The 27,215-nt window shown below is 37.1% G+C and overlaps 1 protein-coding gene across 1 annotated transcript in view; it reads right to left on the reverse strand.

Moving 5' to 3' along the window:
- Positions 1 to 27,215, reverse strand: part of GMDS (GDP-mannose 4,6-dehydratase) — a 412,544-nt gene that overhangs the window by 288,885 nt on the left and 96,444 nt on the right.

The following is a 27,215-nucleotide window of genomic DNA, read 5'->3' on the forward strand; positions in this document are numbered from 1 at the left end:
TCTTAACACTGCTTCCAAGATAAACATCCATGGACACATCGGTGGAAATCCACCTCTGTGTAACTGGCAAGAACAAGGCTTACACTCCTTACACCACAAACCCCAACCTTTTCCTCTTTTTTTCATTGCCATTTTTCACACTTTTAAGACAAATTTCCCACCCAGTCTTCAAAACATTAGTAAGCTGCACAGGGAAACTGTCATGGCATGGAGTTATGAAAAACTGCATGCCAGAGTGGCCATTGTTCCTTATTTATCCTCTTCCACCACTTTGCAGAAAGAAGTGTAACAAAATCAGGAGTGCAGGCTCAGACACACACTGAATACTAATACTCAGAATACCACTAGCTGTCTCTTTCCCAGGTGCCAGAGCCTGACAGTTCTAGAAATGGTGACACCTTTTTTGGATCACACGCAACACTCCCATGTTATCTGAAGTGATTTTGGTTTTAAAGAAATGGTTTGAATAAGACTTCAAAAGATCTAGCTCTAAAAAGAAAAAGTCTCATTACACAAAAATCATTTGTTCCACCACCCTTGGAGGTGTCAACATTTCCATTATACACTCATGTGTTTAATCTTTATTATTCAGCTGTAAAAGTTTGCTGTTAGCCTGAAACTTGGCATAAATTTTTTTTTTAAATATTCAGCAGAAGTCAGACTGTGTATTATATTACATAAGTGTTTGGGTTTTTTAAAAAGAAATAATTACCAGGATAAAGCTCTTCTGGGTGCTTGTGTAATTCCAAAACAAACAATTTTCCTTGAAAGTGTCTCTAGGTATTTATAGGAGAGAAGGAAAGAGGGAAATTAAAACTGACCAAGCAATTTCATTTATAAATATAACTTTCTGTATATATTTTTTTCAATCAAGTATTTATAAGGATTTCCAGCAAGCGGACTTTGCACACACGTATGGCAACCAAATGAATATGGATAGACCACAACAGGTCCCAAGAGTTGTTACTGTCTATTGGATCAACAATATGCAAATTGAGAAGGATTTACAAGCTGGACCATAATGGCTCCTCAGGACCCATTACTTCCCAATGGGTAAATAATACATGTTTTCTAAACTATTGCCATGCCAAAATACGTGTTTGCCCTTCAGGCTGTAAAGGTTCCAAATAAACCAATAGGATTTGTCAGATAAATAATACATTTAAAGAAGCAAAATACCTGTTTAACTAAACAAGTAATGCACTTAAATGCTGACCGAAAGATGAATAGAGATGCCATAAATATTGCATATATTTAGAAGTTTATTTAGAAGGGAACCAATAAGCAAGAAAAATGGAAATAAGTTACAAAGCATGAGGGGGGGTTTCTCCCTCCTGAAGACATTTGTGGACAATTCTTTGAAATATTTGTCAGAAATTACACCTGCATTAAAACAAGGGAAGTGAAAGCTACTGAAACCGTGTGCATACAAGAAGCAACGACAGATATTACAACCTTTTAGGGTTCTAAAGGCTGTCACACTTCTCAGGTTGCCTCCATTTAATGGGATGTCCTGTTATTAAGCCATTTTCCTGACCACATCTCAGCATGCTGCTCTCTGGACTGTCAGATCTCCTCACACTTTCCTCTCGGCTTTGGATGAAGCATGTGAGCAAACCAGGAGGCAAACACTGATGAAAAGTGTGAGAATTAACCTGATGATGTTGGGAAATCCAAACCCAATGTTTGGGAAGGAGAGATAATGCACAGGCATGGTGCAGAGAGCACCAAGGAGGAAGGAACAATGAAAAAAACCCAGAAGGGAAGAAGCTAATGACAAAGAGTAAAGAAGGAAAGATGAAAGGTCATGAAAGCATAAAAGGCAAAAGGAAAAAAAAAATACCAAAGCAGAACAAGATGTGCTGTAGAATTTGAGATTCTGCAGAGACCTTTGTCTCTACCAGAAGCCTGGTCAACTGAGACATAGTTGAGCAAGGAGAAAAGATAGTGAGTTCAAGTATAATACCAAAACTGAGATTGAGAAGCACTCAAATGGCTCACCTTTAATTTGGACGTTCATTTTCTGGGGACATTTTAAACACAGAGGCAGTCCTGATTATTTTATTATACAAATTTATCAGCATCGGATGTCAGGAATGCAAGAACATGCAACACTCCTTTATCTCACATAGACACAACACAGTCTAATCACAACATTACTGGCAAATCTTAATGAAAATTAACCAAGTTACAGAACAGTGGGTTTGTGACTGGCCGGATGAATCAATCGACAACTGCATGTAATAGGAAATGAAAGAGCAGAAATGACCAGAAACAACCAAAAGACAGAATGTAGCGGGAAAAGGTGCTGTGAAAGGAGCACAGGTGATGGAGTCTCAGAGCCTCTGCTTCCAGGAGAGCTCTAACTTTAACCAGCACCAGGCAGCTAAAAGAAAGGCTGCAGTGGTTGGCGAGGAATTCGGTGTTATTTTTGTCCTGCAGCCCAGGTAAACCTTTCAGTTGGGAGAGGAGGGGGTAGATATTGAAGCAAGCCAAATACTTGAACAAGACCTACATTTAGTCACAGCAGCAAAAACGTTCTTCTGTTTCCCTTTGGCTGCTTGGAGAGCACTTCCTAAAGGGAAGGTGGTGGAGCTTGTAGTGCTACTCTTTTCAAAAAGTAACCTGCTGAATAAAGAATTTCTTTCATATCTGCAGGAGTAAAAAAGTGAATGAGATTCTCCAAAGGGCACTTTGCAACCCTTCGTGTCTTAAGTTAACAATAATTATTGAAACAATAGGCCTGGACAAATCACCACTTGTTTGCTGCTCCAGATACAAAGGAAATTCTGTATTCAACCTCCACTTCCTTCAGCAGCACTCACATCTCACCTTTGACATTCAACAGAATATGAAAAAGAATTTTGTCTCTATTTTAATTCAATTTTTTTAGCAGTTTCTTTATATTGCAGGGTAATATTTTAGCAGCTAAAATAGTTCATATTTTATAATAAATTACATCTGGTGATGCATTGGGGAATAAAGCACTTTATTAATGTATTTGCCCTGCAAAAAGAAAGATGAGATTGTTGTGTTTTGACAAGCTTTTTAAAAAGAAATTAATGGTCATGCTCTGGGGTATATAAAAGTTTCAGTTTAACCTCCACCTTTCACAACTTGTCAATAATAAAAATCAGCAGGGCAAAATTAAATAATAAATTTTCCTTTCTGAAAAACATATTAATCTTTTCTGGACAGCTCTTAAGTTAACAAGGTGTTAATAAAACTCTAGGTGTATTGATGCAATATCCAAGCACATGTGTCCAAAGGAATCTACCACCACTCACAGCCATCTTTATACAGCATGCAGAATCATGGACAATCAACCCTCTTGAAGACTTTCCCTGTGCTTTAAATACTCTGGAGAACAACCTCCTGCATGGTATATATAGCTCACAAATACTGTTCAAAAATGCAGGATTTACCATTACTTTCAAAATTAGATGAATGAATCTATCAGGAAAATAAAATTAAGATTTGCTGTCAGATTTAAACCTTTCCAATTACTAGCTCACACATAATAAAGGAGAAAATGGTTAACATGGGACTAAAAAATGGCAGGCTATAATTTTATTTATAATATATACCCATTATCAGGCATAATCAGGTTACATCTAGATCTTACAATCAGCAAACAACTAAATTCTCTATTTACAATCTGCTGGGCAGGGAGGTAGAAAGGATGACTTCCTGGATCCAGAGGTCACTTACCTAAACCTCAGGGTTCACCAAGTTGCATCACTGTACTTTCCTGCAGTGGCCATGACTCAAGGTGTACCAACCTGCTAAAATCCCACTTACTTCCCGAGGTAATCACCTGGCACTCCAAATACTCAAAACTCCTGATCATTGGGAGTTGCCCTTATCCTTTAAGGTATAGCAATTTAAAAGTACATTCACTTCCCAACAGTCTCTATTCCTCAGAAGTTTCTGATGGAGTCGTGTCAGTCTGAAACTCAGTAGAAAAATCCTGCTCAGTCTCCACTGCGGGAGATTGTCCCCTGCTGCTTCCTCACATTATTAAAAAATAACAGTGAACTTGAAAATTGAGTTTGGCTCCTGAGGTGAGTCCTGGTGCATAATCCTTTTTCCTTGCCCCCCTTTCTTCTAGTTTTCCACCTGGGACTCACCCTAGGGAGGAAAGACTGCTGTAACTCACCTGTCTTAATGTCCTGTCTTAATGCCCTTTCGTCTAGACTCCCCATTTGGTGACCAACTGGGATATTTTCCTTTATGGTTCTATTTCAAAGTCTAGGATATCTGTCAGTTTTATTTATATTATATGTGTATCTAGTGTAAATGAAACTTTTATAAAATCATTAGCTAGAGTTAGTTATATGTGCATCAAACTCATGAAACACATGGACCACCAAATCAAACATAAATTTGAGAGTGCAATGGAGAAAGGAAATACCCACATTCAAACCACTACACTTGTCTTGAACATCAGACCATCTGGATTAGATTGTAAAAAAATATAATTCTTTGTTCTTCCTGCTTTTCCTAACTTTTGAACACTTTGTTCCTCTGAACTGACAATATTCACCTGCCTCATGGTTATCTCCTCCTGCTTTTGTAAAATGTGTTTGAGCACCTGAAATAAAGAGCAGTAGAACAATCCACAGAAAGTGACCTCCCTTTGGCATGAGGGCTGCTAGCAACTCACCCTGGATAACTATTTCTCCTGGTCTATACAATTGATAAGAATTAAATTGAACACCTCCATCAATTTAAAAGCATACTAAATTAACGTATATTGTTAATAACTATGTGAAGTCCTTTAAATCAGTCATAGATAGCAAAAATTACCATAGCACAGCTGCTTTCAAGTACTGCTTAGACCACTTCCTTGCAAGGGCTGTCCAATCACATCTCCTGCAGCAGTTATGCCACACCAGTACCTGGATGAGGGACATTGTGGGGGATATTCCACAAAAACTCTGAGAAGTTACACTGGGAAAAATAATCTGTATTGAAGCAATATTTCAGGAAGTATCTAGGTAGAAACTTGCCAGCAGATGTAACATCTTTCAGGTAAGAGGTACCTCAATAATCAGAGATGCCTGGGCCTTTTTTTGAGTACTGGTTGTATAGCATTGTATCCTAGGAAAAAAATCTTGCAAAGTATTTCCATTGTAGCTGTGTAAATCCATCCTGCTCAGATTTAGTCACTGATAGCCTCAATAACTCAAGCTGGTTTAAACATTTTTGCACATTCTTCTCCATCTTATAGGATACAAGGTTTATAAAGAGTTGTATCAAATAGTTCAGATGAGTTCCTTGTATTAATATGAAATTAACATTGCAGGTGTTTCTTTGGAAGTCTTCTGGAACTAAGATGTTAAAAGAATGTTATTTATTTTACTTATAACAGATCAAATAATTAGTACTAAAATTAAAGTTCTCCACTCTTCCACATTTCTTATTAATTTGCTATGTTCAAGGAAAGGAATGAAAACACTGTCTGGTAACAGAATTCATTTGCACAAGTTCAAAGACTGATACATAACTCATTAACAGGATTTCTCATACTCCTTTCAAAGTAAACCAGAGTAAATTCTTTTAGACTTCATTTGTATCCCATGCAAATGCTGAAATTCTGCACAAGTTGAACATTTAACACTTCCTCCTCTTCCTCTATCCCCAGGAAAACCATTCTGATGACAAATTTTCCTCACGTAGAAAAGCAGTTTTGGAAAGTCATCATAATACTGTTCCAGGAGGATCCATGAACTACAGCCTGAGACTTAGCTTTGCCATCAAGGTGACCAAACAGAAGGTGTTCAGAAGACTGCAGTATCATGATATCCAAAACACTCACAATGGTGCAGGGATAATCTTCTCCTGGGCTCCTCTGGTCTGCAAGGTGAAGCATTACTCTGGAGCATGCCAAAAATCAGCAGTCAGCAAACTTCACCCAGCAGACATGAAAGCCTGACAAGCTTCAGAGGGACACTGGAGCCAAACCTGGCTTCATCACCATCCTGGTGGGATTTGTCCTGGCAGAGCAGCATTCCACTCCTGCCACTTGCCTTCTCCAATTATTAATCTCCTGAGGACTGGGGCAGCTTGGAAGTTTTACAGAGCATTTACGAGCTCACAGCCAGTGTACGAGGTAAGGGGGAGGAGTGGGGAGTGGGGCAGCAGGGGCCAGGGCAACACACCAGCCCTTACTCTAGTGAAGACCCCCAGTGCTGTGGGCACCCGCTGAGAATGAAGCGGGTATTTTCAGCAAGTAACATGAACTTTGCTTGGAAACTATCCTTCTGTATTAACCTCTAGCTAATACAGGAGGTGATTAATAAATACCCAATGCCCACTTGCATCCCAAACACCTCCCTCTAGTAAAAAACTAAAGAAACCCTTTGCTATTCCTCTGGTTTTTGATCCACCCAAGACCCTCTTAACTACTGGGTGGTCTGTTAATCTACCCTGCCACCCCACAGGTTTCCAGATACTTGGGTTTAGGTTTGCTGTGCCAACCCCCTACATCCCCCACACTGGACCTCTGTTTTCTGGGGTCTCCAGGCTCAGCAGCAGCTTGTGGGAAGCTCAGCATTTTCACCACTGCACTTGAATTCTGCAGAGCAGGCATGGCTTTAAGTCTTTCTCCACAGTGCCGCGCAAATTCAGTGCATTTCCAAAGGGTTAGGTTCACCCCCATGAAAGCTAGATATTTAACTCCTGCTTAAGTAAGAAAGCAAACATTGACAGAAATTAGTTTCCCCACCCTAAAAGTGCTCTGAACGTGCCCCTCAAAAATTGTTCAAACTCAGTCTACCTTTGAATCTATTTCTATTTCCTACATAACCACATTAAAAAATAGAATGGGAATAAATAGAAATGTAAGCACACGCATTCACAGCCCGTATTTATGTTAAGGATATACCACTCACAGAAAGACTGATTGATCTGGTCTGCTATATTAGCACTTGAAACAGATATGCTGATGCTGCCCAGAAAGGGGAGATGGCAAGGGCTAGGGTTTTACCAGCAAGCAAAATTCCCCGTACCAGTGCTCTGAAGTGCAGTCCGTGGATTTTGCATATATTAAATGTGTACACGTACATACATGCTTAGCTGTAATGGGGAAAACAGGTTTTTTTATTTAAAAAAAAAAAAAAAAGCGGAACCTTGAAGTTGTGCTTGGATTCTTTTCCCTTAAAGCTTATAGGAAACGAACCCCAAATGTGAACAAGCCCCATAGTACAATGCTGTTCTTGTCATGAGTTCTGAATCAGCACCACGGCACATAGTGTATGTATTGAAAAACAGCTGTTGGGTGACAGACTGCTAGCTGGGAAGTTCAAGTTGAGTGAAGTGGTTAACCCACATCCCTTTCCCACTGATAAAGTGCTTTGATAAGCAAGCCATACTGGTGAAAGCTAGCAAAAGAGCCAGGACTGAGACTTTCAGGAATGAATGTAAGACTTGTTTTGTGGAAGCAACCTAAATCTCTTGCACGGCCCTCTCCATTTGTATTTTACCAACCCATCCCCAGTTACTTTTAGCACACACGCCTTCTGATTGCAGCAGAACCAATTCTTTGATATGTCAAAGCAATATCCTGTACCTATGGGAAATAAAACCAGAAAACTGCTATAAAGCCTCCCTTACTTCAATGTTTTATCAAAGTATTTTCTTCTATTCAAAATGTTAGTAGTGGTGTAGCATTAAAAAAAGGTCTGTATTTGAAAAAGCGTGACTGGACTAACTATAAGCAAGAAACATGTGGGCATAATTTTTTCTTCTTTTTTTATTAACAGAAAATAATTCAAAGGAAAAAAAAGATTTCTTGGGATTAATTTCTGATCTTCAGCTAAGCACTAATAAAATCATTAGTTAAATACAGATGTCATGCAGACGTACAAAATACCCCATTTCCCTTTTCACAAATCTTACAATTTATATGTTCATAATCTGTAGTTGATATAAAAAAATTCCACTAATAAAGGATATCCTTCTCTTAGCATCTAATTTGTCTAAACAGTTCCTACACACCTACATACATACAAATTAATATAAGGTGTCTATCCTTCCAATACAATAACATAAAATTTCAGTTAATTAGAAGTAGGCAGATACATATAAATACATCATTACCTACATAAAAAGGCTGAAAGAATGCTGTACTAGAGATACACAATGGCACACTGAATATCTTTTCTTTCACAATATCCCGGTCTTGGTATGTCTGTAGCTCTGGCACTCAAATCCTTTGAAAACTGAAGAAATAAATTGCCTAACCATTGCTGCTTGACCCCAAAGGAACCCACTATTGCTTTAACATACAGTTACTCATCTGTCTTTGCATCAACATGCATGTTAGCCTACATGTGGAGTAAGACATATTCCTAGATAAAAAATTAAAGCTTCTCCAGATGTATGTTCTTACAAAATCATTTAACTTAACATTAGATTTTCTGCTGCTAGTGCTGAATATTGTACAGAGGTAAGAGTAACACAAAATCAGCAGGAACTGTTTCAGAAAGTTTTAATAGTTCTGTGGATGCACGTTTTTAAGAAAATTAAAGGGTTTTTTTCTTAGCCTTTTGACATACCACTGTCTGATCAAATTGATCAGAAGTCATTTTTCTGCCTACATTTAATCTAACAAGTAATTTCTAAATATCTACATTTAGAACACTTGCAAAGGGATTACTAGGCAGGGAATACAGAAATACAGGTAGAATTCTGAAAAGCCAGTTAGGAACTACATAAAGGAAAAATACTACAAGACACCCTCTTCACAATTAGTAGCTAGCCAGAAGTTTTTGTTAGTATAAAGCAAGTTAATTTTTAAGAAATCTAGGTAGAAGTTCAAGTGAAGAGCAGAATAATAACAGTGCTCCCTAGACTTTAACTAAAAGCATATGGTGCTAACATTCAGAAATGTTACAGTGTTTGTTTTATTGTGTTCTTACCAAGAAAAAGGAGTGCTCAACCATTTTACTTCCTAAGCTTTCTTAATTGCCTTAATTAAAAACTTGGTACAGCAAAACCAAAAAGTGGTTGAGGTTGGTTTTTTTTTCCTTTTTGCACCAGAATAGAACAAAAATCTGAAGAGAACAGACTGCTTATAGGAGTAATTTGAAATCTCTCTGTTTATTTAGGCAAAATAAATCCCCACTGAACTGATTATTGTTATTAAAGTCAGACAACTGATAGAATCAATTTTATATTGCACAGAGTAACAGAGGTCTTACTGTACAGCCAGCAGTACGTATACTGAAGGTTCTGAATACTCCGATCATCTAGGATGGGCAGTGCCTGTGTCTCCAGACCCTAAACTGTACTCTGGCTTCTTGTCAAGTGCCACCTGTTTCTTGTTTTAAGTAAGATTTTTAATTCTAGGTCAGGGGCAAATGCATTTTGCAAGCCAGGAATGAGGCCTAACAAACTGTCCTGTATATTATTGTATAACAAGTAATGAAGGGCCTCACTAGCTGCTTACAGGACTGATCATATTAGCAGGCAGGATGCTGTGCTGTTCTTGAAACGGCTGAAGTGGGCAGACCAGATGGGAGGGACCACCAAAATCCTGCTACTGAGAGAAGAAAATTCTTGCTGTCATGCAGCTCTTGTGTCACTGGGAAAAGTGGAAAAGACTGAGCAGGGAAATGACACTAAGGTCCTACTAGAGACTGATACTCACCTGTGGAAACACAAAGGAAGGACAGAGATACCCATTACTGGCAAAACCAAATCTTTTTTTTTAGGAACTCTGTTCTCTGGCCGCTGTGAACTGGTTATGCCTGTGACCCCCTGAACTACTCATATCAAACAACTTGTGATCATGAAAATTTCAGCTTTTTACATAAAATACCATAGTTATTGAAGGGCGAAAAACAGAAGACAGATAATTTCCATTTTTTCTTACAAATACAAACACGTTAAGTATCTAGAAGAGGCCCAGAAAACCCAAATTAGATCTCCTTTTGAGTCATCACAGTTCATTGAGTCATCAAGACATTGGACTGGACTTAGATGTACTAATAAGTCACAGCACATAATTCAGGGGAATATTCCAGTATCTAGATCACAGAGAGTAGTCCAGGCACCCTAAGGGAAGCACAGAAAGCATGGACTTGAAGTTTCAAGGATTAGACACTGTGAGAAACAAAGCCCTGAGGACACATTAACACTGGAACAAAGCACAGGTCCCTCACAGATTTGAAAGGTAGTCCTGTAACTTAAGAGTAACAGGGTGACCAGCAATGCACTTGACCAGATTTGTTCTTATTGGACAGTTTTCTTACAAGATTTGTTTTCTTGGACAACAGTCATTTTGCTATCAAACTTATTAAGCTCCTTCCACAGAGTTAGGAGTTGCATGTGCTGCAGGAAAAAAAGCTGTCCCACACAAGCATACCCTTTCTTAAACATAAAATGCAAATACTCACTTTACTATTAAAAAAAAAAAAAAAAACCCAAACAAAAACCAGCTAAAAGATTGAATAACTCAAAACTAGAGGACTACAGAAAACTCTAATTGCTGTGCCACCAGAGGAGATTTTAAAAAACAACCAAACAAAAAACCACAACAGAAAACACAACCCACACAATTGCAATGTCTGTCTTCTTCTAACTCCCACCAACTAAAATAAAATTGCATGGGAAGGGGTTAAGTACAAATTGAATCTCCAAATATTTGCCAACTCACTATTTAATACATTCGGAGGGATAAACCACTGAAGTAAGCAAAAATTCAGCTCTCAAGAAGGCTACATATTTCTGTAAAAATGTATTTTAACAGCCATCTCAGCCCATATTGCGTTACACAAAAAAGCAAGACATGCTACGAAGCAGGTTTTCCATCATGCTAGTGGAACACACACCTTTCAGCTCCTAGTTCTGAAGTTTAAAGCTTTCATTGATGACAATATTACGCTTGGGTGTGAAAGCTGCCTGCCACACACCATCTTGCAAGACAAGCCTCCCTACACTCAAACCCAGCTTTCTGCTCCAACAGCCAAAGACAAGCTACCTGCCTGCTTATTCTGACAAGAATAGGTTTTACTACTGCAATAACTACTGAAGAAATAAGTAGCAAACCAGGTCCAAAAACGACAGAATAAGGATTTAAGTCCATTTTTTCATAGCATCTTCATAACACAAAACTATGTTGCAGCTTAATTTGATGGAATTAGAAGCAAATTAAGAATAGTGTGCAGAGATTGTGTAAAAGCTCTAAAGACCTACCTAGAGACACTTTTAATAAATAATGTGCCAGGATTGTGACATAACTGTTGGGATGTCTGATGGGACTTCTGGAATTAAGACTTGGAGAAAAAAATATCATATGCTCTTAATGAACACATGCAATCAGATGAGTTATGTGGAAAATGAAGTTTTTCATACATTATGAAAGACACAGCTACATATAATTAAAATTTCAGTAAAATAAAATAACTGTAATTCTCCTTTTGAAATATTATCTTCCCTAGTTCCCTCTTTTTGATCTTATGCAAAGGAAGCACACAATGCAAAAGGAGCAATAGAAAGCTTGTCCAGTCCACAAAGCAGACACAAAATTCACTAAATATATTCATTCTTGCTTCTACTGAACTGCATACATAGCATACTCTGAGAAGATATATTATTATACTTAATTTCTTCACACTTCATTTCTGATTTTGAACAATTTTTAATTTAATTTTATGCTTTGAACTTCATAGAAATCCGTCATTTTTGGACAAATTAGAAAAAAATTATGACAGCAGCAGAACCAAGATCTCCTCCCTTCAAGTATGTTTGACTCATGTACCCTCTATAGAGTAACTCCACTGCCCACATTCTTTCTATTTCTTAAGCCCAATTAATGATTAAGCTCTTTGTTACACTCTTAATCCTTCATGTAGAACTAAGGGTCTGTGCACGTTCGTGTATAAAATTTTCACTGCATCAATGATAGAATAATAGAAGTTGGAAAAGACCTGTAATATTTTGAGAGCAGGACCAACTTCTATCAGGTCACCCACAGGCATGTTCTAAATATCCCCAAGGACAGAGTATCTGTGTAATAAAGATAAATCTTATTTCACGTCTTTACAAGAATTGACGAAAGATGCAAAGTAAGCTACGAAGAAAAGAAGGAATTATGTACCTACAAGGAGGAAAAATAACACTTCTTTCAGTGATGCCAGATCAGTTCCAAGATAATGAATACTGACTTTGTAATGTCTCAAGCAGCAACACTTTTGGTCTTCTGAAAACATCAGCTTGTCAGAAATTTCTCTGAAACTTCACAACTGAGTCTAATAAACACATGGAACTCAATCTGAGCTGAAGATGCTATCAAAGCAAATGTTTTAAGCCATTTTCGACAGAAAAACTGTATGCCAAGAACCATGGGGAAAAAAATTGTAAACTTACTAACTTACATTTATTACTCATGAGGAAAATAAATTTGAAGATTAATAATGCTATTACAGCATATCATAATTACCTACTTCATTATTCAAGTCTAGATTCTAGATCCTCCAGGGTACTCACACACCTAACTTCCATGGAAATACGATTATTTTTACCAAATCTGGCCACAGGGAAAGAAGTTTCCTCCTGAAACAGTGTTTCAGCTGCTAAAACTCAGAAACTAATTTGAAATCACACCACCTCTTATCACACCACCAGTGTGCCCTCATTCACACAAAGACACAGGATTGCCTCATATGCTCTATTGTCACGTTTTGTCTTCAGCTGGTTTTTGTCAGACATTAACCATTTGTGAAGCCAGTATTTTCCATATTTGCATTCTACTTAAGGCTGTGGGGGTTTCTGCTTTGTTTTTCTCAAGTTTAACTTAAGATATAGCTCAGGTTTTTTGCAAAATCAAAGCTAGGAAAACTTTTCTTTTCCCCAATGTTTTAAAAATTCTAAACTACAGCCATTCTAGAAAAGCTGCATTGCCTACAGAATTAAAAGTAGCAGCAACAAGATATGAGTATGTGGGTTACAGGCCAGGAACATAGATTTGCTGATCCTACCAAAAATCTATCCTTGCTGAGTTTTAAAACTTTCCAAATGCTAGCACTTGCTTATAATTAACAAGCTTGAGTATCGCATTGGCCCATAAAAAGTTTCCAAAATCTCATCAAACAAAGCCCAAACTCAAGCAGACCTAAGTAAAAGGTGACAGTATCTGCAAACCAATGTGCCTGTTGAAGCCTGCAGAGTGAATAGGTTAAAGGAGGAATATCTGGTTTTAGTCTAACTAAACCAGAATAACATCTGTGTACCTCTTTTCACTTGGAAAATGACTGCCATCCCGCTCTTCCTGTTCCCAGTTCCAACTATTTGAACCACTGTTCCTGAAACATTCAAACCACCAAGAGGTGGGGACTCTTCCTTAGTATTAATGGAAGTTTTATTAGCAGAGGTGATGTCTCTCAGCATCCCACCAGGTCCTCACACCTTGGCACAACTACGAGGAATCAAATAGATGAGCTGGATATAACCAGGGCACCATGCACAGCATCACAACCTCTCTGCACAGATATTTTTCTGTTCCCCTCATCCCTACTGCTGACCAGATGACTACACAGTGCTGGTCTTCAGAGCACAGCATGCTTGCACACAGTCTCCATCCTCCCCACATCATGATGCAGGTGCTTTCATCCTGCACTCCATTAAAATTTACATTCTTCCTTCAGCTTCCCAGTAGCTGGCTGTCACTGTTCTGCAGTGACACCTTCCAGTATCACCTTCATCTCCATTGCTCCCTCTCCTTCCTCAGATCACCAAGGGACAATGTAGGACTCAGCAAGAGAGGGAAAAATGTGGAGAACATTATTGCCCTGGACTGGCAGTCAGGAACAGTCAGAACTCAGATGCTCCACGAGACAGGCTTAGGGCTTCCAGGAAAGGAATTGGGTATGTTTTTCCCAACTTTTTCGATAAATGCCATTATAATAGAAAGGTTCCTTTGCCTTTTCCTTTTATCATCCATACAGCAGGTGATTTAAACTTCCCCCAAAAATTACTATTATACAGAAAACAGCAGCTTGGAGAGGAATGAAACAACTTTGTGAAAGTTTAAAATTATTGAAAAGTGAGGAATATCCTTGTTTACATTTTACGACACTTAGCCTTCCTCAGTAATTAAAATCCCCCAATTTATATTATATGCCTGTAAAAAGTGGAATCCTGTAATTACAAGAAAAATAAGTAATTATCTCAATTAAGATAACAAAATTTTCTGTTGGAAAAATACATACAAATAAATAAGTCACAGACCTAAAATTATCATATTTGGTCATGAAAAGAAAATATTTGCAGGATACAACAGTATTAGGCTACCAGTTTATACTGACCCCAATCCCAGTACAGTTTAAAACTAACTTTACCTCAGTGCAGGGAGATGCTTTTCCAGAAAACAATAACATGGATTGTTAGTAATGCATCCCAAGCATGAAAGGTTTTTCTCCTCCCTTTCTAAGAGAAATCCCAGGCTGAATCCTTTTTAAGGTGAGAAAAACAACCCAAACAAAAATAAAAAATAAATCAGCCTTATGCCAGCCTTTTAATTCTGATACATGTTTCAGTTACTGGCAAAGAATATGGAGAGACTATGAATTGCTTGGCTTTGTTACATTTGGGAAAATTCCAACAATTGAAAAAAAATAAATAAGATTCAGAAACAGTTTGAATGTGTAACAAAACTGATACCCAAGACACACCCCAGATTACTGCTCTTATGCAATTGACATTGGCCAGAATCCATATAAAAACATACATCTCTTGGCTTCCTGCTCTGAAATTTGCACTATTCCATTTCAAATCTGTGCTTTTATTCTTAAAGCCAGAGCAAGATTATCATACCACAGTGAGAATACCTCTGCAGAAACTCAATATCGCATATTTGCAAACCTGTCCTCCCTTTTCACCCAAAACCCAATATCATTAAATTATAAACCTATTGTAGGACTACTAAAATGGTTAAAAAATACAAACTGAAAAGGTGGGGAGAAGAACACTAACAGATTCTACTTTTTTTAATGGAATATTTGCAAAAAGCAGTACCATTTGTCTGGCAGCTATGTTTATGATGCAGCTTTTAAAATGACACCTTTCAAATTATGGAATCTCTTTTTACAAATGAAAACTAAATGTAAAATGCTGAGCAGTAAATAGAAGATCCAGCCTGCACATTTTCTAGTTTGTCTTCTTTGGGTGAGAGTTTACTACTACCTAAACCAAAACACACAATTTATGCTGATATTAATGCATGGGGGTTTTGTATTGTCTGACAGACTTCATTGTTTTTTTACAGCCAAGGAAGAGTTTTGAAAGATATCAGCCCCACTATTTAAAATATAAGCCTGCAACATGAGAAGGAAAAATGTTAACAACATATTCAATCCATCATAAAAATTTACCCTATTGCATTTCAGTTTACATGACTTCTCAATCATTTTACAGAATTTGACATTCCTTTGCTGTGAATAGTAGTGGGTATAGTTAACAGCTATTAATTCAGAGTAGTCTATGTATCTGACTACTGTTTTCAAACTTACTGTGTGTTATATGCTGGAAAAATTAAGCATTTCCACAGAAGAAAGCAAAATGACCACTAAGCATGCTGCACATTAAGGCAATATCCAACAACATTTTCAGTCATCCCAAAAAAATCATATTAATTGGACCCATGATTTTTATTGGAAAGCAAAAAATTGCCTCATATGGGTTTCCTTGGAGAAATAAACAGATTTTTTAAAACTTTCTTGGGAAATATAAACATACTTAAGGCCAGAGTTTTAAATATGTTAACACCCAATGCCAGGTGTGAAAGATACAAGAGTCACTTCCAGCACTTGTCTTCCTGCTCATCCAGCATGGAGAAGACCAGGGAAGGAGAACAACACTCCTATACACAAGTAACTTAGGATATTTAGGGTGATACTCATATTTGTGATTATACCCAGTTGACACAAAATGCAGCAGCCATACAATAAAACATTTACAAATCCACATACCAAAAAAAATGTCAAATACAACAAGGAGATCAAAGACAGGAGGTCAGCAGTTGATGGAGAATCTTCCTTTTGGCAGAAGGACAGCTGTATTTTCTTTTTAATGTAAAAAACAAGCAAATAATCTCCAACATCACTCTGCCCTCAATGTACTCTGTAAAAAGGGCAAGGGATATGAAGGGGAAAAAAAACTTAAGTGGTACTGAGCGTATTTTTTGGAGCTGGCAAATTTAAATATGGGTAGGGCCCATATCAGCTAAATTTATGGTTTTTTCACTCACATGTCTGTAACTTATACTTTATAGTTTAGAAATCACAGCATTGCTTTTCCAACACTGACAATATAACAAAACAGATAGCCCTTACAAGTTAAGGGTGAAAAAAATAGGTAAACTTAATAGCAGAATTAATGATTCATATCATAGCAATGCACTGAAAAAGAAAGCTTCTCTAATAAAAACTTTTTTGACACATTGGTACTGATACCTCCAGAGTCTTTTCAGACAAACAGAGGAAAAAACAGTGCAATATTTGAAGTACTGATAGATAAATGTAATTTCACAGAAATTAGTTTGATTTGGTCACTCAAATTATGCTGAAGTAGCTGAAACCAAAAAGTGATCCTATGCACAAGAATGACACGCAGGCTTAGCAAAAGCAGCAAACTATGTTCTGTCAAGACGTTCACAATCTTTGCTACCAAACCCAAGTGATGAGGAAGGCTACAACTAGACTCATTTTGCCCATAAAATATCTCAATGCAGTTATTAAAACACATGTTACATTTAACTTTCTATCTAATCCTTCAATGTTTACTCCATAACTTAATAATCATTGCATTCTGCATTTTCAAGACAGGATGCTAAAAAACTAACTGATTTGAGTAAGGAGAAATGAAGAACAATTTTTAAGGTTATGTGCCACAAAATAGTACCAGTCTGAATTAAACTAATAACAAATATAGTCAAACTATTTAACAAATTTCAGGCAAAATGTATTTTGAGTTTCAGAAAATATGCATACATGAATAGTTAGAAGTGTGCACATGTGTACCTCCATATCACCACAACATTGAGTTTGTTACACAGTTCATAAGCACAACTTGTACAGCTTGGCATTAAACCAGGTAGAACAAATACTTATCTTCTAGGACAACTGTCAGAAAGTTTTATTATTACGATTACTACTACTGGTGATGGTGATAACAACAACAATAATAACAACAACAATAACAACAATATCTACATTACAAAAATGTGATGCCAAGTATCACATCGTATAATTTGGAGGAAAACCAGCCCAATAAAACATGCTGTTTTCTGTTTTCTCTGCATACCATGAACAACTTTAAAATTCAGTAATTACCTGAACAACACTTCCTTGCCCTTCCCAGTCTGCTTCCTTTAAAGGTCAACAGTTTCTGTCACCTCAGTCTATGCAAGCCTCCCCAGACAGACACATGCAGGTTAACAGCAAATCCATGTTGCACATGTTAGCAAAGGACATCCAATTCAGAGCCAGTAGCTGAAAAACTAAAAACCTGCCCTAGTCAGAATTTGGGCAGAAGATGACCAACAGGCTAACAGGGAAATTCAGTTGACACATGATGCCAAAAAGGATGCAGGGAGTGCAACAGACCTCCATTCTGGCACATTGGCAAAAAAAAATTTCACAGCACTTAAAAGTGTAATAACCTATAACCTAGTACATAATGTTGCCTTTATACATGCCTCACTCACAGGAACTTCTGCAGGTATTAAGCATAAGAAGTCCATTTCTAAGCCTCTCAGTGTACAACAATTACCCTATTGTCACTTGGCCCACTGTGTGTTGTAAGTCTGATTTCGTGCAGCAATCTTGCTGCATGCTGTCATGTCTGGGTATGACGACTGTGTTATTTTCACTGTGCAAAATCCTACTTCAGGGATGACAGACTCACCCCTACCTTCCTTTTTCCTCGGGTCCCCCTCCCTGGATAGCAGAACATTTTAATCCAGGCACCTTCACAGCAGAGTGATGACATCGTGACCTTTACTTACATTTATTGTCTGAGATGCAGGACCTGGCCAGTGGTTTAAGGCGTTGAAAGGTATCACTGGTTCACTTCAATGCAGGTGTTTCAGAACTGATCCATCACATTTACAGGGCCAGACTCGGTGAAAAGCCAGTCATTTAAAATATTACATTAAAATGTGCTTCTAGTCATCATTTCTACAACGTTTTCCTCAAATTCTTTTGGGAATAATTTGAAAAGTATGTTTTATGCTCAGAAGCAATAGGCCACCAGGTGGTTTTAACTTTTCTTAATTGGTTTGTTTTCTATTCAGATTTTGTTTCTCCATTGGTTTAAGCTCCACAGTTTGATGACAAGACAAACCAGCCAAGGAAAAAAAATACAACAAAAATAGGATAAAAAAAATATGTTTAAGAAAAAAATAGAGAAATAGCTAATATTTCAGAGGGTTAATATGAAACAAAATTCCTTTTAAAGCTACTATTATCAAAGTACATTTTTTTTTAATCCAAGAGCAACAGAAAATAGAATCTTCAAGCAGGTAATAAACTTGCCATAAAAACATATTGGAAAAACTAAGAATTTTTATGAGAAAGCTCATGGTCTTGATTTAAATTTGGCCAAAATGCTGCTGTAGAAGTGGCAGTAGATTAGTTAAAGGATTACCATTACTATACCAATGCAGAAGGAAAATAATAAACTTATTTAAGTTTGAAACTATTAGTAAGCAGCTGCATTACATAAATATTTTTCATAAACAGGTGTATTTAATAAAGATCATTTTGAGGTTCAGGGATAAGGTCAGCTTTCAATCTTTTCCTTCAAACGATTTCATGAATAAAGGTGATAAAGAATGAATCAAGCACTCAAAGTGATTCCTATATTTATTTTGTCCTAAACCACTATGGGCTGTAAATCATGGATGGGAGTAAGAAGTTTCCTGTTTCTGTTAGCAACTGAACTGTTCCTGAGAGAAAAAGCCTAATCAGAAGAAAAAAAAAAAAAAAATCTTAACCTCAAATACTGATTTCTAACAAAAAAGTCTGGAAAGCATACCCCTCTGTTTGACTTTTGCTTGAACAAAATAAGTCAGGGAATTTATCATGCAGATTACTGCAATTTGATTTTTCACAAATAAGGAGAACAAAGTAAGCAATAAGACATGACAACTGTTTTTTCAGACAAGTGACAAGAGAAAAGACTCTGTTGACAAAAAAATTGGTGTATTCAAGAGCCATTGCATATTTTCCATTAGTAGCAGGATGTTCATTCCTTTCAGCAAGGAAGTCTATTCATTGTTAAGATTTCCAAAGGTACACCTTCTTTTGGAAATGGGTCTATTTATTAGAGAAATGGAGATAAAGCAACAAACCCAAAGAAAGCATAATGCCCAGCCAAATTTAGTCAAAACCATGCTACAGACCAAGAAATGGTTTATGTTTCCTCAGACAAAAATTAGGGAAGGGCGTCAGCATGGGTAAGCTGAAGCTCTACAGCAAGACGGCAGTTCCACAATCTAGATGGCATTGCCTCTGTCTTTTAAGTTTGGACATCCCAAATTCCCTCTAGTTGCCCAGCAGGTGTTTTAGTCTCTTCACTGAATATATGTCAAGCTTTGCTACCTAAAGCACATCTCTTGATTCCCTGTCAAGTTATACAATCAGAACGAAACAACAGGGCTGCTTCCCACGGCACAAAATTCTCAAGTAATGCTTGCAATACACCTGCAAGATAAAAACCACTGAGGGTGGGTTTTCTACAGAATTTAAGCATCTGAAAGACTTAATGATAATTTTGAAAGTAATCATACTCCTCTATTCTCTTTAACCCCCTGTTCTATTTAACTGAGTGGGATTTTCCCTTTTTTAACTCAAAACTATATGAGTGGGAACATTTAATTTCAAATGCCCAAAGACATTTCACATCTGATTTTTCAACAGGACATATTTCTCGATGTCTACTGCTTGCAGTTATCACTGCTGAGATTCATTTCAGATTACCTAAACCAGGAAGACCATAGTACACATTCTGTTTCAATTCCAGGTATTCTATTGTCCAGGATTTAGGATTGCAATTATTTTGTTAAGCCACATAGTGGTCTTATTCAATATTGTAAAGGTCTGTATGGCTGAATGCCTCTGCCTTTAAAAGGTGGCCTTGAAGTTTTGAGATGTCAGACTTCTAAAACTACTAATTTTGACATTATGTTTTGATCTGGAAACTTCATTTTTCATAGCTGTCTCATGAAAACATCATGAATGTAACAGGGTCACTCTCTCAGCCTTGCATTGATATTTTCAGGAAGAACAGACACAGTATTAGATATTCTTTAGAAAGCCTTCTGCTGAGAAGAGAATCAGGTTGAATTTATAAAGTGCTACATACATATTAAACAAATTTCTCCTACCTTGGAGAAATTCACCAATTTCAAATCAATACGAAATTTGCCACCAGGCGTGTTAGACTAGGAAATTTCATTTTCGTTGCTCTCTTACCCCATAGTAATACCTGTATGCAATTTATTATACTGTTTCACAAAACATTTTATATCATCTCCTAATGAGTTTAAAAGAAACTGGTAATTTGGTTATTTGCAATTTTCTTGTTTTCAATACAAATATTAAAATAATATAACAAAAAAATTTATCCTCAACAGGTTTCTCCACCCATCTCATTCTTATGACAGCCTTTCCAAGTCAACTCTCCTACCTAAAATATGCTGCCATAAATTAAATTTGTACATAATCCCCATTGAAATAATCTGTAAAATAAGTATTAGAGGACACATTCTAATTTGGTTTTTATGGAAAGCATTCTGATCTGCTTTTAATACATTCCCCTAGCTCTAAGTCAGTAGTTTTTCCTGCATTCAACAGAATTGTGAAGTTTTGCACAGTTGCAAATATGAACCCCAAAGTTCTAGTTCTCATGCCTTTTAACTCCAGGTTATTATTTGTGAGCATTGTTTGCATTGCACAAATCTTTAGACACATTTGTAGACACAGGGAAATAATTTACTTCTCAGATTTATATGATCATCTTGCATGTCACTCTTTCCACTTAGTGATCATCATATTAGTATGGTAAGTTTAAATGTTCTTTGGATATCTAACACACACACCACTCATGTAACTATACAGCATATGTACCATACCCTTAATGTAGATCACATGGAAGGGCAAACAGACATCCCAGCTGCTTCATTCCACCATTTTATTTGTAAGTGCAACAATTTCATTTGAATTCAGCTTCAGTGGCCATTTTTTCCCCCCACTTGATTCTGTTGTTCATTACAAATTATAAACAGCTGCTTCTTTTATTGAATTTATTTCAATGAAAGCCAGAAAAGATTTGTTAAGCAAATAGCATAAACCAAGTACAAACTTCTGCTACATCAGTTTTCACAGGTCAGTGTATGCACCAGTTGCTTCCTTCCAACTCAATCCATGCCGCACCGATTCACGTAACTTATCACACAAGAGGAGCACACAGCAGTTAAGAAATGCATCTTAAATTCAAGCACTGGCTTATTAAAATTCATTCATCTGCCTACCTCATTGTAAGGAAGACTTACTAAAGAACATACATAAGGTGAAGGCAATCAAGAGAGAGGACTGTCAGATGTAGTTAGTTGTGGTGTTCATTCTGACATGCATTTGGAGTGTTCCCCTATTTTGTGGATTTTAATAAGAGCAAATGCTAAAAAAACAGTATTAAGAGCATATGAGTGTTCAGCAGAGGAATGGTGAAGCAATTCCCATGTTTTAAACATTAAGTTAGATATAAAGCCTAAGTGAAGTACTTTTCAGGCATTATAGTATCATTAGCATCATTAAATTGAAAAGCTGTAGTTCCTGCTAAGAGATTACAGAATTTGCTTTGACTGAGTCACAATGCTATACAGTTTTGAAAAACCCTGTGGTTGGCTTCTGAATGTTAAACTTTGGCAACACCTTTTAAATTTATGCTGAAAGAAGAATATCAACACAACACACCACAGTAAGGTCCAGATATTTGAAAATAATATGAACCTAACAACAGAAATTTCATAACTAAACTAGCTGTCTACATTTATTCTGAATTCTTAGACAAACAGGATTTATCAAAAGGTTCACAAAGTAACCATCCTAAAATTATCAGAAAGGCAATGCAAGACATATTCTGGGCTGCAACTGTGGAAAACAAGCACACAACAGATACTTAAGACAACAGCAAAAATGGATTATACAGGGATTAGACAATTTCACAGAAGCCAAATTTGTTAATGGCAATTCAAATAAAGAGAGTCTGGACAACTTTTTTTTTTTTTAAATCACCAATTCACTTGCTACCATTTTCTTCTTAATTCAGTGACCTGATTGCCTGGGAGCTCTTTCCAACTCCTTGCTAACTCAAAAATGTATTAATTTATTTCAAGATGCAGATACAGTAGTTAACTGAAAGCTCTGGATTAAACCCACAGTATCAACATTACACAGTATTTGGTCTTGACATCCAGAGATCCAGAAGACAGCAGATTTCCTGTTTCTCTCTTCCTGTCTGCTTCCTGTATCACAAATCAAAGTTTCTGGTTTGCCTTACCTTCTCAGGACTTTTACTTAACTCTCAGAAAACTGTGTTCTTGCTGTCAAATTTTGAGCTTTACCTTCTTTCTCTTCATAACTGAGAATCTGAAGACGCTAAGTTCATCGAGAAATCCTCTATAGTCTCAGAAGAGTTCAATATCCACCTGAATCTTCAGACTGTCCCTTGCTGCCCTCTCTGCTCCAACATTTGAGCATGTTTTTTTTTTCCTTTAAATCTACATTTTTTCCTTTAAATCTTACATTTCTAACGTCACAGCCTAACATAACCTGAACACAAGGGGTCCCGAGCAGATCATTAACATCTCACTAACATCACTGAACTAAAACTTCATGGGTTTTTTTTTTTTATTTTAAGAGAAAACTACCCTGAATTTCAAAATACCAATATCCTTTGATTTAGGCCATTTTGAGAGAAGTTGTGAATGTTCCTTCCCTGGAAGTGTTCAAGGACAGGTAAGATGGGGCCCCCGGCAGAGTGAAAGGTGTCCCTGCCCATGGCAAGGAGGCTATAACTAGATGATCTTTAATGTCCTTTGCAAACCAAACCATTCTATGGTTCTATGTGTTTTCTCTGCCAGAGAATTTAAGGTTCTTTTAAAAATGGGGACAATGGTTAATGCAATACTAAAACAAGGAGCACAAGAGCCCAGCCCTAGTATGGGCCTACAGATTTTTATTCCCATGAAATGGAGGTTCACCAGAAGTTCCTAAAGCACTTCTGACAGATGTGCTGTAACCCCATGGCAGCCAGGCAGGGGCTGCAGCCCATGATGTATGCTGGGCACCTGGGAAGCCTAAGGGTATGTCAACTGGCAGCCTCACAGAAGCAGAATTTTTGGCTTTACCGGAGTCTAGTGAAGGTGCAGCTGACTCCATACTCCAGGAAAACTAAGTAAACTGGTCCCTTACCTTTGGCATTCTTGACTTACAGAAGACCTTACCTTTGATGTGCCTTTTCAGTCGTGATATACAACAGCAACATACGAACAGCGACAGCCTGAAGAACCATATAGTGCATAAAACTAATTGACAGCATTTCCTTGGTCATCTACTGCCCATCATTTCTTTCCTACTTGTGCTGTTATAAACATGACATCATAGCTTGTTTCCTGCTGGGGTACTCTTGCGCAGCGATAACAAACAAGTACTCTGCCAGTACCAAAATCAAAACCAACTGCTTGACTCCAGCAAACGGACAAGAAAATTCCAAACACTTAGCAAACAAGTATTGAAGTTTCATATTTTAAAATCCCTTCCCTACACTTAGACTACTCCCTACTCTGCCGTTTTAGAGGCACACTTTTAATAAATGTTGCTGAAGAAAACAGAATTTAAATATTTTATTTATGGCTGTATATTCCACACAAAGTGTGAAAGGGGGAAAAAAAGCATGCACACCTAAATATAATGGGCAATTTACTGTGGAAAAAAACCCCAAACATACAAAAGGAGAACTTTTTAACTCCTGTTGCACAATTTGTTTTAGAAACATGTTAACAATGTAGGAAAAAAGGCCTTGATGCCATTTATACAGCTAACTCTTGCAGGCATGTTCCAAGTCCAATAAAGAAGGTTAATGCTACAATGGCAGTGAGAAACATGCAAGTCAAAACACAATCTGGGAGGAACAAAGCACCCCATACAACCCAAATTTCAGCAGCACTAAATAATATCCCACCTGTCAGTATGTCAAACAGCTTGGCATGTTTCCATTACAAGACAAAAGTCACTTTTGTTTGTGTGTCAAATGTGCTCTGAGCAAAAGTGAAAAAAAAAGAGAAAAGCTTTTGGAGAGTAGAGACAGTTCAGAGAGGTTAAAAAAAAATCAACTGATAAATAACAACCATGCTTACCACCTTTGTGCTTATGTTCAAAAATAGCATTTTGGTCAGCCAGATGTTACAAATATAGTTACAAACACGCATAATGAACAAATTTAGACATCACTGATGCATGGAAGATAACACAGGGTGGAACATGCCCTGCAACTTAAAAAAATTCACTTCAATTTACAAATGGGATCCAAACAGACATGCTTCCTAGTGCCTTTTTTTCCATTTCTCCAGAATTCTTTTTGTGTGCTGATATATAATTTTCCTATAATCAAGAAAGAAGGGAAGGGCAGAAAGAAAATGGACAACATGATTTATTGTTGCCTCTATTGTCTAATACAATTTCACAAAATAAACTGATTTTTAATTTTTGCTTTAGCTTAAATAATTTCTTCTATTTATTTTAAATGTGAACATGGAACTCAGATGGTGACAGAACAGATCATTTTTCTCTCAATACAAGATATACCTTACTAAGGAAACTGGCGATCCGTCCCTGGTTTCAAAACCCTTTGTTTATTATAGTCTCTTAGAAGTGACAATAATTGCTTTATTCCAGAGCATAGGCTGTCAGACTACTAGATTCAGGGGACAAGAAAAATCAGAGTTGGAAAATGTAAATGGAAAGATAGATGGCAATACTTCACTGTTCTGCCCCTGGATGCCAAAGAACTTTACAGATGTGAATTATAAGCTTAATCGTGGAAGACAAGTAATATTTAATGACAACAGTGATTCCTAATATGAAAAAAGAAGCAGCCCCTGTTCCAAATTCATTGCATTCATTTACAATAAGAGAAAAAAAAGAATAACCATGAGAGAATACAAAATAAATTTTAGAATTACAAGAAAGCATTTTAAGTTGCCTAAATTTTACTAAACTTAGATTATCCTTGACTAACTAAGAATTCTGGTGTTGTTCCATCTCCTTTATCTCAGCCATAGGTTTCTGCATGAGACTCAGGGAGTTTTCATCTGCAGCTGAGCCTGGAATCTGCCCCATCCAAGCAGACTCTGCAAGACCCAGAGAAGCCCTTGCTCACAGTTACAGAGGTCCTGCTGCATGTAAGGCTGTAAAAATGTGCAATGGAAGATTTCCAGGTTTGCAGAGCAGCTTAAGTACAGAGAGGACAATCTCTTGCCTTTGAAGAAGCTACCTTAAATTGTCCTTAATCTGGTTTACCAATTTGGTAAATTTTTCATGGAAACATAACCTGGAATCTTACCTAGCAGGATGGTAGACACTAAGCAGCTGAATAAACACACTAATTGGCATGATCAAATCAATAATCTTTCTAGACACCTACCTTAATTCTTAGATTGAATCTCCTCTCTCAAAGATTACACTAGGAATTTTAGATAGTATTTCTGACTGTTGTTTGAATCACTTTTGGCTGGTTTTCAACAGTTGGATCAAAATTCAGAGTGTCAGATTCACAGAAAAATATTATCCTTTTAATTGTGGAAGTCAAAACATACAAAAATACCTAATAAAATGAATTGCGGGGTATTGACTTCAGTCAACAGAAAACCAAGAACTAAACAAACCTGAGACAAGATTTAATATTGCCCCAAATTCTCTGTTAGAGATAAAAATGCGTTAAAACAAGACAGAATCCTAGACCCTCTAAGTGAGATAATAGCCACCCACAGAAAAATGTCACCTGAGAAGAAAAATAAAATAATCCTCATACCTTGCAAAGTAACTGGGCACAGCTTTACCAAGTTCTTAAAGCAGATATATCTGGACACTCGTTACTGTCAACTACAGCTCATAACACTATGTCATATCATGCAAGAAGCATGGGTTCATAATAGTGCTCACCTTTTAGCTGGATGTTTTGCCTAGAATATTTTCAGAACATTAGTGACTGTAGAAGCACATATGGAAACAACTCAGCAACAAATACCTGGTGTGACTCTACCTCCCGTGTGAAGGAGGAACGGGGAAGTCAAGAGGACAGTTACAACGGCAGCCACCAAATGGCTATTCGAGATGATTTCACCTACTTTAAAAGGGGTAAAAAAAATGCTCTACATGAATTAATGTAGAAGTCAGGCTCAAAAGCAAAGCCAAAGCACTTTGAGCCTGTCATTGCTCCATAGGAGCAAAACTTGTAGCTGTTTAATTTTTTTATTGTTATTATAGTTATTTAAGATTAGTAGGCAACTCATTCATATCACTGAACTGGATGAAAGGTGTTAGGAATTAAAGAGACCATCAATTATCTCACAAGGGAAGTCAAAGCATTTATGCTACTCCAAAAGAAAACTGCAAAGATTTAGAACATATGACAGACTGATAAAAAATGTACTTCATGTCCAGAAGGGTAGCCTTCGTGAAATTAATCTCACATCATGAAGATCTCAACCAGAAGGTAAGTTCAGCTGTTCTGCAACTGAGACCTCAAATCAGAAGAAACTTCTGTGGTAATACACAATTAAATTGGGTTAAAAATACTTTTTTTAATAAGCTGTCAAATATTTATTTGCATACTTTCTCTTATGTAAGCACATGCTCATTAACTAGAAGGATCCTAATGCAAACAAATTGTGTCAACACAGGAGAGCACACTTCTCAAAAAAAAAAAAAAAGAAAGAAAAACAAAACTCCAAAAAGCAGTAACACACTGAGATTCTGGCTGAGTCAGAAGGCAGACTAGCTGGCAATATAGAGAAAAAATCCTTTCAAGCTGCCATTTTGAAGCATGTTAATCTTTCTATATCTATACAGAGCCACATGTTCACGGCATGCAAAAAGGAGTGAGAAAGTGAAATCCCTGGCCCTACAGAGGTTGTTGCGAAGGAGCAT

The sequence above is a fragment of the Corvus cornix genome, chromosome 2 (genome assembly GCF_000738735.6).
Source record: "Corvus cornix cornix isolate S_Up_H32 chromosome 2, ASM73873v5, whole genome shotgun sequence".
Taxonomy (NCBI): Eukaryota; Metazoa; Chordata; class Aves; order Passeriformes; family Corvidae; genus Corvus; species Corvus cornix.